The sequence below is a fragment of the Miniopterus natalensis genome, chromosome 5, assembly GCF_054644295.1.
Source record: "Miniopterus natalensis isolate mMinNat1 chromosome 5, mMinNat1.hap1, whole genome shotgun sequence".
Classification (NCBI taxonomy): Eukaryota; Metazoa; Chordata; class Mammalia; order Chiroptera; family Miniopteridae; genus Miniopterus; species Miniopterus natalensis.
The window spans coordinates 78,688,470-78,701,250 of record NC_142085.1 but is presented as its reverse complement, the minus strand read 5'-3'; the positions used below and the strand labels follow the sequence as shown (position 1 = coordinate 78,701,250).

The following is a 12,781-nucleotide window of genomic DNA, read 5'->3' as shown; positions in this document are numbered from 1 at the left end:
AAAGGACTATCTAGAAGAGGGAGATGGGGGGAGAAAGGAGTTCGATAAGGTTGGTGTTGGAAAGGAGCAGAAGTAAGTGCTTTTTGGTGCTGACCTAAAAATAAAAGGCTTATCAAGAGGCAACAAGCGTTTACTGAGATCAGTAAGAATAGCTATTCGGGAGTCATTCGAGAGTCATTCAGGCAAGAAGCACAAATAAAGTTCCCACTAGGAAACAAAGGCAATGAGTACAAAGAAGGGAAGGGCAACAGTGATGTCACCAGAAGGAAGGCATTTTTGATGGTGCAGATAACATAACCTAGTGCTGTTCATTCTAAACAATTTTTTTTTTTTTTTTAATTTTCAGTCCGGTCATCTTCAGTTCAGTAGTCATAATAATTGCTGTCCTGTTATCTTTGCAAACAGTTCTTCAGGAAACAAGGTTACTTAGGCCCAGTCCAAAGGTCATTTTGCCCCATCTTAACATTCCAAAGTTTGAGACATAGGACGTGCAAGACAGTCGTGGCGTAGCAGCTCCGGCTCCGTTTTAAAGGGGCTCTGTTTATATTGCTTACCTCGGGAAGGAAGAGAAATGAGACGTGGGTGAATCAAACAGGGCTGCCAGCTTCAGGGGCCTGTTGTCTTTTACACATTGTGATTAAACTCGTACGTAGACTCTCTTCTAAGTTATTTCAAACCTATTTAGAAGGAGGCAGTTACAGCATGGGCTCAGCAGCCCTGCATTGGAATAGATTCCAGCTGGTGACTTTGGGCGAGGGTCTGAACTAGCTGTGTCTGCTCATTTGTGAAATGAGGATGCTGTCTCCAGGAGACCTGTGAGGAATAACTGCTATGAGGCTTAGGAGGCACCTGGTAATGATATACCCTCAATCAGGAGAGGCCTCTGCTCCGGTTCTTATCTGACGTTACTAGATCCTGGGGAAGCACTGGTGAGCTGTCAGATAGCACTGACTTCTTGGGACTGGGAGAGGCTGACTTGCTAAGGTCCTATAGCTAATAGGTGACTGACCTGAAGTGAGAAGCTATGACTTTGACAGCTCAGTCCTGTGAATTTCTCCTGCTCCACGCACACACTTGCTGGTCTGTTAGGACTGAGGTGGACTCTCCCCGGAGTTTAAAGGGGCAAAACTATAATCATGGGTGTCTGTTACAACTGTTCCACTCAGAATCATTCAGTGAATCTATTTCTCGTTGTTGATTTCTATGAAAATTACATTTTTATTTCTGAGGATTATGGGTGGGAGTCGATTTCTGCTAGGGGTGGGGATGGGGAGACAGTGGGAAAGCCATAAGGAAGCCATGTATGGGAGAGCTTTAAAGGGGGAAATGCCTCTTTCCAACTTCTAGTAATGCGTTATAATGTTACTTGAAAAATAATCATCTCTATTGCTCAGCAACTTAACTGCTTTTATCTGCAGCTGATGGTTCTGGTCAAGAATTAATATTTTCTAGCATGTCCCCTTTCACACATATATGTGGTCCCTGTAGAGGGGGGAAGGGGATCATGGCTCTACCTACTGACAACTCATGGATGTGGGTCAGATCTAAATTAGAATGTTGATTGGAAATTTGCAATGAAAAAGCCTGACCACGAATCTCTTCATTGTAAAACAAGTGTATAAAGGAAGAATGTTTTGAGAGTAGCCCCCAATTTTGGTTGTTTTTTATTATGAAGGATCATCCTTAGTCTTCTTAGATCACCTATCTACTTCTACATGTGGACAGTCCCAATTTTATATCTTTCAGTTCAGCATTTTTCACCTCAGTCAAGCAATCAAAAAATGCATGTGTCCAGGATTGTATTAGGTGCTACAGGTGATACTTGAAGGTAGAAAGTCAACATTTAGCCTAGGGAATAATGGATTTAAATGCTAGATGGGTGTGGCACAGCCTCCTGAAAGAAAGAAATCAGGAGGCTCTCAAAAGGTTTGAGAAAACTTCCTAGAGGAGGGAAGGGGACACACCCTTGCTGCAGGGGTGAGAGTGGCCTTTCAAAACTTGTTCACCTGGGGTTGCAGGAACCCTTGGTGGCCTTAGCATTAGAGATGAAAGCGTAAAGGAACAAATAACTGGGACCTTGAGGCTGATCCCCCAGAATTGCCCCAAGTATCCCAAAAGACTAAAGCAGGTTTGCTTGATGGGCAAGCTTCTGGGACCCGGATGATGCCTCTTGTCAGGCTCCTTGAAATTCACAAGACAACAGAAGATTTAGTGAGTGGCTATAGTAGGCGGTATCTGTTTGTTGAATACATTTGCTATATACAGGGTGGGGCAAAAGTAGATTTACAGTCGTTTGTATGGAAAATAATACAATAATTAATAAAACATAATACAAGAATAAACTGTTTTGCATACTCACAACTGTAAGCCTACTTTTGCCCCACTCTATATATCAAAAAATACCTGAGAAAATTAAGGTTAGAGTTAAGATTAAGGATGTGGATAATATTTCTCAAAATGTAAGTGATTTTTCTACATTACCAAGAAAGGGGATTAGAGATCAAGAAGATAAAGATGCCCAGGAAAGGGAACTGAAGTGGAAGCATCTAAAGATACTTTGATTGGGATAGTTGTTGATTAGACACAAACAAAGGCCCTTGAGTCCTGCCCAGATGTTGGGTGTGAGCCTTAGAAGGACCTGTGGGTCTGAGTCACACTAAGTAAACTCATCAAAATCTGTCTAAGTACCCCATTTCAGATTATCAGTTTATATCTGGAAGACAAAAGTGCCTAGCATACCCATCTACTTGTTTGGATAGCAGGTTTAGGCATTTTCATCAGGACAGGGGAATCCAGTTAAAGGCTGGAGGGCTACTTGTTTAGAAAACAGAGCAAAAGAGTTGACTGTCAGTGAAAACCTCACAAAGCACTGGGAGCCTGTGAAATGCCCTTCACCAGTCAACGAGCAGAGATGCCCTTGCTGGCAGACAGACCAGGCTCTCCCTGGCACACTGACTGATAAAATGCTCCTCTTAGGTTTCACTTTCCCAGATGCCCAGATCACCACCGGACTTTGGTTATATTTTTCAACCATATGTCAGATGTGCATGCTTTTGATTTACTTAGTTATGATCATTTCTCCCAAATTAGAGGTCATTTGTCTTAGGAGAAATTCTAAGAACTCAATTTACTTTTGAGTACTTATTTTGACAACACAGATTTTAGCTTCATTGTAGGTATGTGAATTTGGAGTCACTCTTAGTAGAAATAATCAGGCATTGGCTCAGCCTAAGCTTGGGTTGACATCTGGCTAAAGATACAGCTGTAATAATAATAGGTTCCTTTGGGCATTAATTTGTATTAGTCCTGAAGACTTTGAGTTGAAGGAAGAGAGAAGAAACATTTAGAAGTAAAACAAATGGAGGGGAGTGGGGTGGAGGGAATGAAATGGGAGAGCACCCCCCCTCGCTATCCCCACTAACCCCTTACCCCAACGGCCCAATTACCTAGACTGGGTTTTTGGGGAGAGGCGCTAAAAGCATGAACTGATGAAGCAAAGTTTTGTGGCATTTTTGTTGGAGGATCGAAAGGAATATAGTGTCTTTTAGCAGCTTGAAGGGTTGGACCTGAGGGTGCATTGAGAGGAAGCATCCAGCTCAGGGAAAGGGTACAAATCTCTGGAGCACTGTGAGCAGCGTGCTTGATGAAACGGGCCTGTGCTCCTCCAGCCCGGGACACAGGTGGGCTATCTCAGCTGCAGAGGTCCCCCCTGAGGAGTGACGGGGGTACATCAGCTCCACACCAGGCACCCTAGCCTAGGGTTCCAGTGCCAGGAAGAGAAGTCCCCAAAACTTCTGGTATAAAAGCCAATGGGGATTGAGGCCAAGGGAGATGGAGGGCCTCTGGAGTCCCAGGCATTTCCCCTTAAAGGGCCCATAAATGGACTTGGACTCACTCCCTCTGAGCTCCAGAGCTGGGGCAGCAGCTTGAAAGGCACCAGAGACATTCAGGGAGAAACTGAATTATCTGCCATCAGCGCAAGAGCTGAGGGGTCAGCTTTCTCTCAGACAGAAGTTCTGACAGAGGCCCCGGTTCCCTTGATGAACTCCCCGTCCCCACATGCACAACCAGCAGGTGGGCACCATGCCTGAGTCTTTCCGTCAGCCTGTCTCACACTGTTTCCCTGTCCTGTGATTCCCTGCGGCATCACCCCACCCAACTTTCACCCCACTCAAGCTGTTTCCAGTGTCTTTTCCATAGGAATGGCTTACCGTGGCTCATGCTTCAGATTTTTCTAAAATCTCTCAAACAAGCAGAATCTGGCCTCAGCGTGCAGCGTACCTCTTGCTATGTGGCCCCAGACCTGGTGGTGGCTGGTCACAGCCAGTCCTTGCAGCTGATCAGACTGGGGGTAAGCCCCTCCCATTCACGTGCCAGCAGCAATCAAGGCTCAACTATAAGAGGAGGGTGTGCACAGCCCGTAGAGGGGGTGCACCTCAAGTGCCCAGCTTGGGTGATGAGGGGGGGCTGTGCCACTGGACCCTACAGGACATACTACATTGGGCAACTCTACCAAGCCTGGGAGACACAGCAGCTCTACCCAATACATAGAAACAAACAGAGGGAGGCTGCCCAAATGAGGAGACAAAGAAACGTGTCCCAAATGAAAGGACAGAACAAAACTCCAGAAAAAGAATTAAACGAAACGGAGACAAGCAATCTACCGGATGCAGAGTTCAAAACACTGGTTACAAGGATGCTCAGTGAACTTGGCGAGACCTTCACAGGGTAAAAAAGGACCTGTCATAAGTGAGGGGTACACTAACTGATAGGAAGAATAGTTTACAGGGAATCAGGGGTAGAGGAGATGGGGCCAAGAATCGGATCAGCAGTTTGGAACATCAGGAAGCAAAACACACCCAATCGGAACAGCGAAAACCCAAAATCCAAAAGAAAAAAGATAGCATAAGGAGCCTCTGGGACAACGTCAAGCATACCAAGAGCAAGAAATTGAAAACCTATTTGAAAAAATAATGACAGAAAAATTCCCTAACTTGGTGAAGGAAAGAGACTTACAAGCCCAGGAAGTGCCGAGAGTCACCACTGGGGTGAACCCAAAGAGGCTGACACCAGGACGCACCATGAGCAAGACGCAAAAGGTTACAGACAAAGAGAATCTGAAGAGCATCAAGAGAACAACTGTCATTTAGAATCAAAGGGCATAGAAAGAGCTTCCCAGACCAGAGAAAGGTAAAGAAGTTCGTCACCACCAAACCAGTATTATATGAAATGTTAAAGGGTCTTCTTTAAAAAGAAGGAAAAAAAAGATTTAAAAAAATGAACAATAAAATGGCAATAAATACACATCTGTCAACAACTGAATCTAAAATACAAAATAAAAAAAACAAGCAGAATAGAAAAAGACTCTTAGATACAGAATATTTTGATGGTTGCCAGCTGAGGGGGGAATGGGAGGGATGGGTGAAAAGGTGAAGGGATTAAGAAGTACAAATTGGTTGTTTCAGAACAGTCACGGGGATGTAAAATACAGCATAGGGAATATAGTCAGTAATACTCTAATAACTATGTATGGTGACAGATGGGTCAGGGTTTATTGGGATGATCACTTAATAAGTTATGTAATGGCTAATCACTGGGGTGTACCCCTGAAACTAATGTAATAATGTATGTCAACTGTAATTGAAAAAATAAAAATGATTTAAAAATGAGCCCTGGCCCTGTAGCTCAGTTGATTAGAGCATAGTCCCCATTACACCAAGGCTGTGGAGTTTCAACCCCCATCAAGGCACATATGAGAATCAATGTCTCTCTCCCCCTTCTGCTCTCTAAAATCAATCAATAAATAAAAATTTAATGATTTAAAAATGGAAAAAAACATTATCCAATGCAAAAATTGTCAATGTAAAAAAGTCCAAACCTGTAGAGAATTTTTATGAGTTTGAGTCAAACTGGCAACATATGCTAGGGAGCAAGATCTCCCGTGCTCCGGAGAATAAAAGTTCTGCAATTTCTTTTATGCACTTGGAATCAAGGGGACTTAAAGAAGATTATATTAAGGTGGGAGAAAGCAAGGCAGGGATTAGATTACAGGGTAGTTAACGAGATTAGGTACTCTCTGGAGGGTGGTTATGGTTTATTGCCAAGGTGTTTTAACCTAGATGCACAGAAACAACGGGTGGGGCTTACATAAGGCAAAGATTAACCTTTTACTGAAGAAGTTCTGTGCTGGAGGTGTGACTACCCACCGTGACCTTCCCGGTTAGGCATTTATGATCAGATCATCCTGTGAGGTTACTTTTCATAGAACTCCCCTTTTTTTGGTCTGCAATATTTATAAATAGCTATTGTTTCAGAAAAATAAGAGTATGAAGTTTTTAGCAAGCAAGAGATAATAGGACGCCCATTATTATCAACTTGCAATATGTAAAATGTCAGTTACCCTGTCTTTATATAGGTGTTGAAATTATTTAATAAAGATAAATGTGTCAAAATATATAAAGTAGTTCAAACTGATTCAGTGGGGTTCTAGGGCTCCTCAGGGATGCCCAAAGCTGGGTGTGGGCTGGGAAAAGGGGTAGAGGAAAAGTAAAGTGAATTTTGTTTTTTATCAGCTGCCGCTTCAATGCGTCTGTTGTGTTTTTATCTGTTTTATATTTGAGTTTCTGATATGGCATTGTGAAAAAGAGTGCATCTACTTTCAGAAGTAAGAGCATCACTGTTATACAAGCTTTCAAAGGTAAATTTTTAGCCCGAATTATAGGGCTGCCAAACATTTATTTGGAACATGAATATGTCTCTGTGAATGTGGTGCTCAAATCAAGACACTGCTTATGTAATCTTTTGTGGCGATCAAATTCCGTGTCCCAGGCCTCGTTACCATTAATAATGGAAATGTACCTTTGGTTTTCCTCACCGCACCTATGCTTACGATTTATCTCTCTGACAACCGTGGCTCCAGTCTGGAGATGGGTATGTTCAGGTTTCACTTTTCTGAGCCTCAGGACTTTGCTAACCATGAATATGAATAGCAGGCCTCTGGGCAGAGAGCAGATGGGCCTGCAGGAGGGTCACCCATGAACAAGATTGTAGAATCCAGCCTGGAGCAGGGAGAAAGGATCACAGGCTTGAGGGTAGCTGGGGGTCCTGGGATGCAGGCACCCAGGCTGAGAAGCAAGATTTGGGGACAAAGGCAATTGTTTTTAAGCCTTATAAAGCCTCATCTCTATAATGCAATTCCTCGTGCTAGAGTGCCGGAGCAGTGTGGTTTTGTGTAGCAAACACAGAAAGAGACGTGGGTTGTGGCTGTGGCGCTGTCTCTGTTCTTGGCCCTGTGACCTTTGAGTCGCTTCCTTATATGTAATACGAAAGCCTTCTGCTAAGTGTCCTGCAAACTTCCTTCTCTGATAAACAACTCGACTCGGGGCAGGTGTGTTTTCATGAATATCTATGGATATGAATATCTATGGATGTTCCTGCCAGAGCTCACCTCTCATATTTCTCATTTAACAAGAAATTAGATATTTCTTTTTAAATATATGTAAGTACCACCATATGGTCAGGATTTTATTTTATTTTTTCTTCAGTAGAAAGGTTTATTTCTTGACCTTCAACAACATTTGGGGTGAATCTTTCATTATAACAATTCATGGTGAAAAGGTGTTGTGATAATGCATCTTTCCCTTGTTTTATTTTGACACTGAGCTGTGTTAGATGCAAAATAAAATGGCATTAAAACAAAATAAAATGGCATTAAATTTTGCATTATCAGTCATCTATTATTTAAATAGTGTATTTCATTTATAAATTTGAAGTTTGCTAGAAATATTTTGGTAAAGAATGTAGCTCACGCATGAACACACATACCTTTCCTTTTTTTTTTTAAAACATAGCCATAAAATAATTTTTATTTTATTTTTTATTTTTAATCCTCACCTGAGGATATTTTTTCCATTGCTTTTTAGAGAGAGTGGAAGGGAGAGAGAGAGGGAGAGAAGCATCGATGTGAGAGAGACACATCGATTGGTTACCTCCTGCACACGCCTGACTGGGGCTGGGGATCGAACCTACAACCGAGGTACATGCCCTTGGCCAGAATCGAACCCGGGACCCTTCAGTCCAAAAGCCAGTGCTCTAACCACTGAGCCAAACAGGCTAGGGCCACACCTTTGTTTTTTATTGTATAAATATAAAGAAAGTTTGGGAGGACATTTGCCAAAAATAATCATGGCTACCTCAGAATGGACTACCTCAGCGCTGCCTGTAAATGACCAATGTTTACAATGTTACAGTAAACATATATTAATTTTTATAATTTTATGTATGTGATATGTTACAGAATGATCCTTCATTATTATAAAGTATCTTATTTTATTGGATTTGTAGGTACAATCACCATTGGATAATAGTAATTTGAGACCTGAAGTTCAGGAGTGTCATTTTCTTAGACCACATAGAGAAACAAGTGCCTCTTCCTTGATGGACTTTGGAGTTGAAGGTGTTCTCTTTGGTGTGTGTACAGACGGGACTCGTGGGATAGTTAATGTCAACAAAGACTTTTCTCCAACCACCTAAGAGGCTTGAGCACAGAGATGAAGAATAAGCTCCATCGTCTTTGATTATGGCTTCCTAGAGGGATGTGCGAGAAGGATCTCAAGGTCCCGTCTGTTCAGTGGGCAAGAGTACCAAGATCAGTAATGGCCTGACATCGGTACCAAGAGTGAGGACGATGGCTGACCACTTGCCTTGTGTTTGCCGTCCTTGAAATCCAGAATTCTAGGCGGTAAGTTTCTTTTCTCTTTTTGTCCAAATCTCTTAAGGACTGTACTGTTTATTATACTTAATCAGATAACATTTTGCATAGTTAGTGGACATTTTAGTGATAAATCATGCTAAGATTGCAAGGACTGGAATCTTTTGTGTTCCTCATAAAGCTGGCATGATGCAGTACCTGAAAGAACTACTCAGGAATTAATGACTAATGAAATAAACGACAAATTCATTTCTTTTCGCACTGTGAGGTTATAAGTAATAAACCAATACTACTGAGCATCGGCTAAAATAAATGTATCCTTATTGGTCAAAATATAGATGTTAAGCTGAATAGCTGGGTACTATGACTTGTGATTTCTTTCTGTTGCCCTCTTTAATCATCTCAGTTGATGAAACCAAGAAAGAGTTAAATGGCTTACACGCATGAAGGAGCAGCTTAAATTTTACATTTGTGGTTTTAAAGGGCACCAGTGTGGCATATATCCTGGACATGGAGGGAAGGGTGCACATACTCTTTACTTTCATAAGGGCTAGCTGTTGGAGAGGAAAATTACAGAAAGCTCCCCCTTCCTTTTTCTCTTGGGAAAAAAAAAAGAGAGAGAGAAAAGCACTTAATCACAGGGTAATAGGAAGCTGCCAGCATATTGGGTCTCCAATGAAACAGGCTGAATTTTAAAACAAAGTCATGCATTTGGATGATGTCCCTCTTGCAGCCATATGGACAAGATGCTTATTCATCCACTCGCGCCGAGCACTGTTCCAGATTTGGGGAACAGCGTGGTGGACAAGACAGAGCCCCGCCCCATGGTATTTGGTACAGATGAGAAAATCCATTCTCTACAGGATGTCTTGACCAACATGGTAGAACCGGGACTCGATGCTAAATTCAGTGTTCTATCCTCCCTACCAAGTAATTTTGGAGGACCCTGGTTGAATGTCAGCAGGATGGTTCTGCCTGCCTTTTCTTTGCTCTTAGGACGCTCCTGCCTGCCTTTTCTTTGCTCTTCCCTTGGTACTTTTTTCCATCCTATGCAGAGTGGCATGGATACTGTCCATGAGGTTCACTTACACCTTTTTCTGGTCCTAGGGCAAATCATATTCCATTTCTAAAAAGCAATCTAGGGTCATGTTATTAAAAATAATATGTGAGTAAAAGCAGTATTTTCCCAAAATCTTGAGTTTTAATTTGGTAGAATGAAACCAGCGTTTAACAAAATAGAAACAGAAGCATGGATACACGGGACAGACTGGCAGCCGTCAGAAGGGAGAGGGGCGGGAGGACTGCATGAAAGAAGGTGGTGGGATTAGCCAGAGAACATCTGTGCTTAACCCATGGACTCAGCGGTGTGGTGAGGGCCAGAGGGCAGGGGTGGCGGGGGCTGGGTGCAGGCGTGCAAAGGGGGGGGGAATGGGGGACTTCTGTAATAGTGTCAACAATAAAAATAAAGATAAAAGGATAAAAAATGTAGAGTGCACCATGATTAGTAAGGTAAATATTATGTAAAACTTTTATTCCATGAATATATCTTTGTATTAGGTTGCAACATGAAGATTTCCCTTACTGTTGGTTGTGGTCAAAAACTTTTGAAACATATTGGTTTAAAGAGCATCAGGGAAGATACGGTTTGTGACAAAAATAGGGGTATATCTTTAGCTTTCATTTGCGTGTGTGTGTTACTTACCTAAAGGGTTCATAGCAATAAAGTAGAATTTGTATGATGAAAGTTCTACAAGTTATTTGTCATCTGAATATGTTCCTGAACATATTTTTTTTTTCACTAAACACTCACGTTGCAGTTACTGGTTTCCCTGTGTCCTATACTTTTGTTTATTGTGGTTTCCTGTATTGAGTGGCTTCATTATTTTTTGAAATATATTTATTTTGTAATTTAATTGCATGGTATATAGGGAAATTTGGGGAAGTAAAGTATCTAATCACGACAATATCCTTTACATTATATGATTATGATGAAGTCTACAGCTGATGAGACTTTAATGTAAGTTGTTAAATATTATGTAGCTTATTTTAAAACTGATTTAATATATTATTTTTCATTTAATTTCTAAATGTCAGTGGATTTTGCCTGAAGATATGATTTATAATACAAGAATAACATACAGTTTTCTAAGTTGCAGTTTTTCATACACTGTAGGAAAACATCATTAATTTGGTGTTTGGGACAAATTGGACTAATACTTTGGAAAGATGAGAGCTTGTTGCTAAAAAACAAACAAACTGCAAGTAGATTTTAAGAATTTAAAATCTGTGCAAAAATACATTTTTGGAAGCACATAAAAAATCTACTTTTGTATGTTATAATTTTTTTCAGAGATATATGTAGAATCTCAATTATTGAGATGGCCAGGACACACAGAGATATGTTTAAAATGTTATATGCTTATTCTTTGCAAGGCAAGAACTTGCTCCCTAGTATAAGTTTGTAATCTAATTACGGAGACAAGAAATGTAAAAGAAAGGCCAGCCTTGAAAGACCATAGAGATCTTTCTTTCGACAGACAGACAGAGGACAGGAGAACATACAAAAGATAAAATTTCCTTGCAAAGGGCTGTGGGCAGGAAAGCCGAGCGAGCTCTGGCTGCTGGTATCAAAGACCTTACAATGGAAATGCGCTGCCAGCACATTTAACTTGCTTGAGTTCAAACAGTCAAGGTCAAGAGAAGGAAAGACAAGGACAAGCCAGCAGCGGCCAGTTAGAGGGCCCCTAGCGTTTGCGTGCGCCGTTGGCCGTAGGTCCTGGAAGGGTGTGTGGCCCGGGGAATGTGAAGCTCCTTTCTCCAGCCGGTCTCAGTTCCACTCAGCTCTCACCAGGCACCCCTTTGCTCCAGCCAGCCGGCACCCCACTTACTCTGGGCAAACAGCCTGACTTCCTACAAACACAGAGCGGCCGCTGTCCATTGTGAGCCGCTTCCTTCCCACTCGGCCTTCCCCTCCCTGCCAGCGACGCCCTGTCCCAGCCTCAGAGCTACGTCCCTTAGTCAGACCGGCCTCTCTCCTCCAGGACTTGGCTCCCTCAGTCCTGCTCTCGCTCTCATAGCACAGAGTTTAGATTAAAGTCCTGGCCGTGGCGCCCTGGCCGGTGTGGCTCAGCTGGTGGGGCCTTGTCCTGGGCCTTGTCCTGGGCCCTGCCAGGTTGCCCGCCCCATTCCAGGGAGGGGGCACGTGCAGGAGGCAGCCAGTCGATGTTTCTCTCCCTCTCCCTTCCTCTGGCTCTAAAAATCAATTTAAAAATATTTTTAAAAATCCTGGCTGTGGAACCAGAGCCTGCCAAGTTGGAATACAGCTTCCTACTATATTCGGAGGCAGCCAATCGATGTTTCTCTCTCACCGATGTTTCGCTCTCTCTATCCCTCCCCCTTCCTTTCTCTCTAAAAAAGAAAAAAAATCAATAAAAACATCTTTTAAACAGGTTTGCTATGAAGATTCTCATACATATATCTTGGCACACACATACAGAAGATTTTTTAGGATACATAGCTAGGAATGGAATTGCTGGGGCATTTAGTATATACCCCTTTATATTTGTTGTACATTAAAAATTGGTAGTCAGAGTGGTTATGCTATTTGACTCCCATCAGAAATGTAAACCCTCTGGTCAGACTTTTTAATTTTGGACAGTGAAATGGTATCTGACATTTTAAAATTACGTTGTCTGATTACTGATGAAATGAACCATCTTTTCATTTGCCCCTTGGCCATATTTTGGTCTCTCCTTCAGGGAAGTGTCTCTTTATATGTTCTGCTGTTTTCTTTCAGGTTGTTTCTCGCTCTCTATTTATAGCCGTTCTTTATAACTGTGGGATAATAAGCCTGTCTCCAAATTTGTAGATTGTTCTTTGACTCTCTTTATGTCCTTTCTCCTTCCCCAGCTGCTTTTGGAATATGTTTGCTCGTTACCGGTTCCCAGCAGTTTGATTATGAGGTGCCTCGATGTGGTTTTCTTCTCTTAAAAAAAACACACAACTACTTACGGAGACATAATTCATATACCATCCGATTTACTCAAAGTATATAGTTCTATGGCATTTAAT

The 12,781-nt window shown here is 42.0% G+C and overlaps 1 protein-coding gene across 1 annotated transcript in view; it reads left to right on the top strand.

Annotated features, from left to right (window-relative positions):
• The first annotated feature begins 8,343 nt into the window (after nt 1-8,343).
• The window catches only part of PLAGL1 (PLAG1 like zinc finger 1), a 69,450-nt gene continuing 65,012 nt past the window's right edge, over nt 8,344-12,781 (top strand). The window contains exon 1 of the mRNA XM_016223951.2: nt 8,344-8,740. The gene's annotated coding sequence lies outside the window, so the exon portion shown is untranslated. The remainder of the gene's footprint in view (nt 8,741-12,781) is intronic.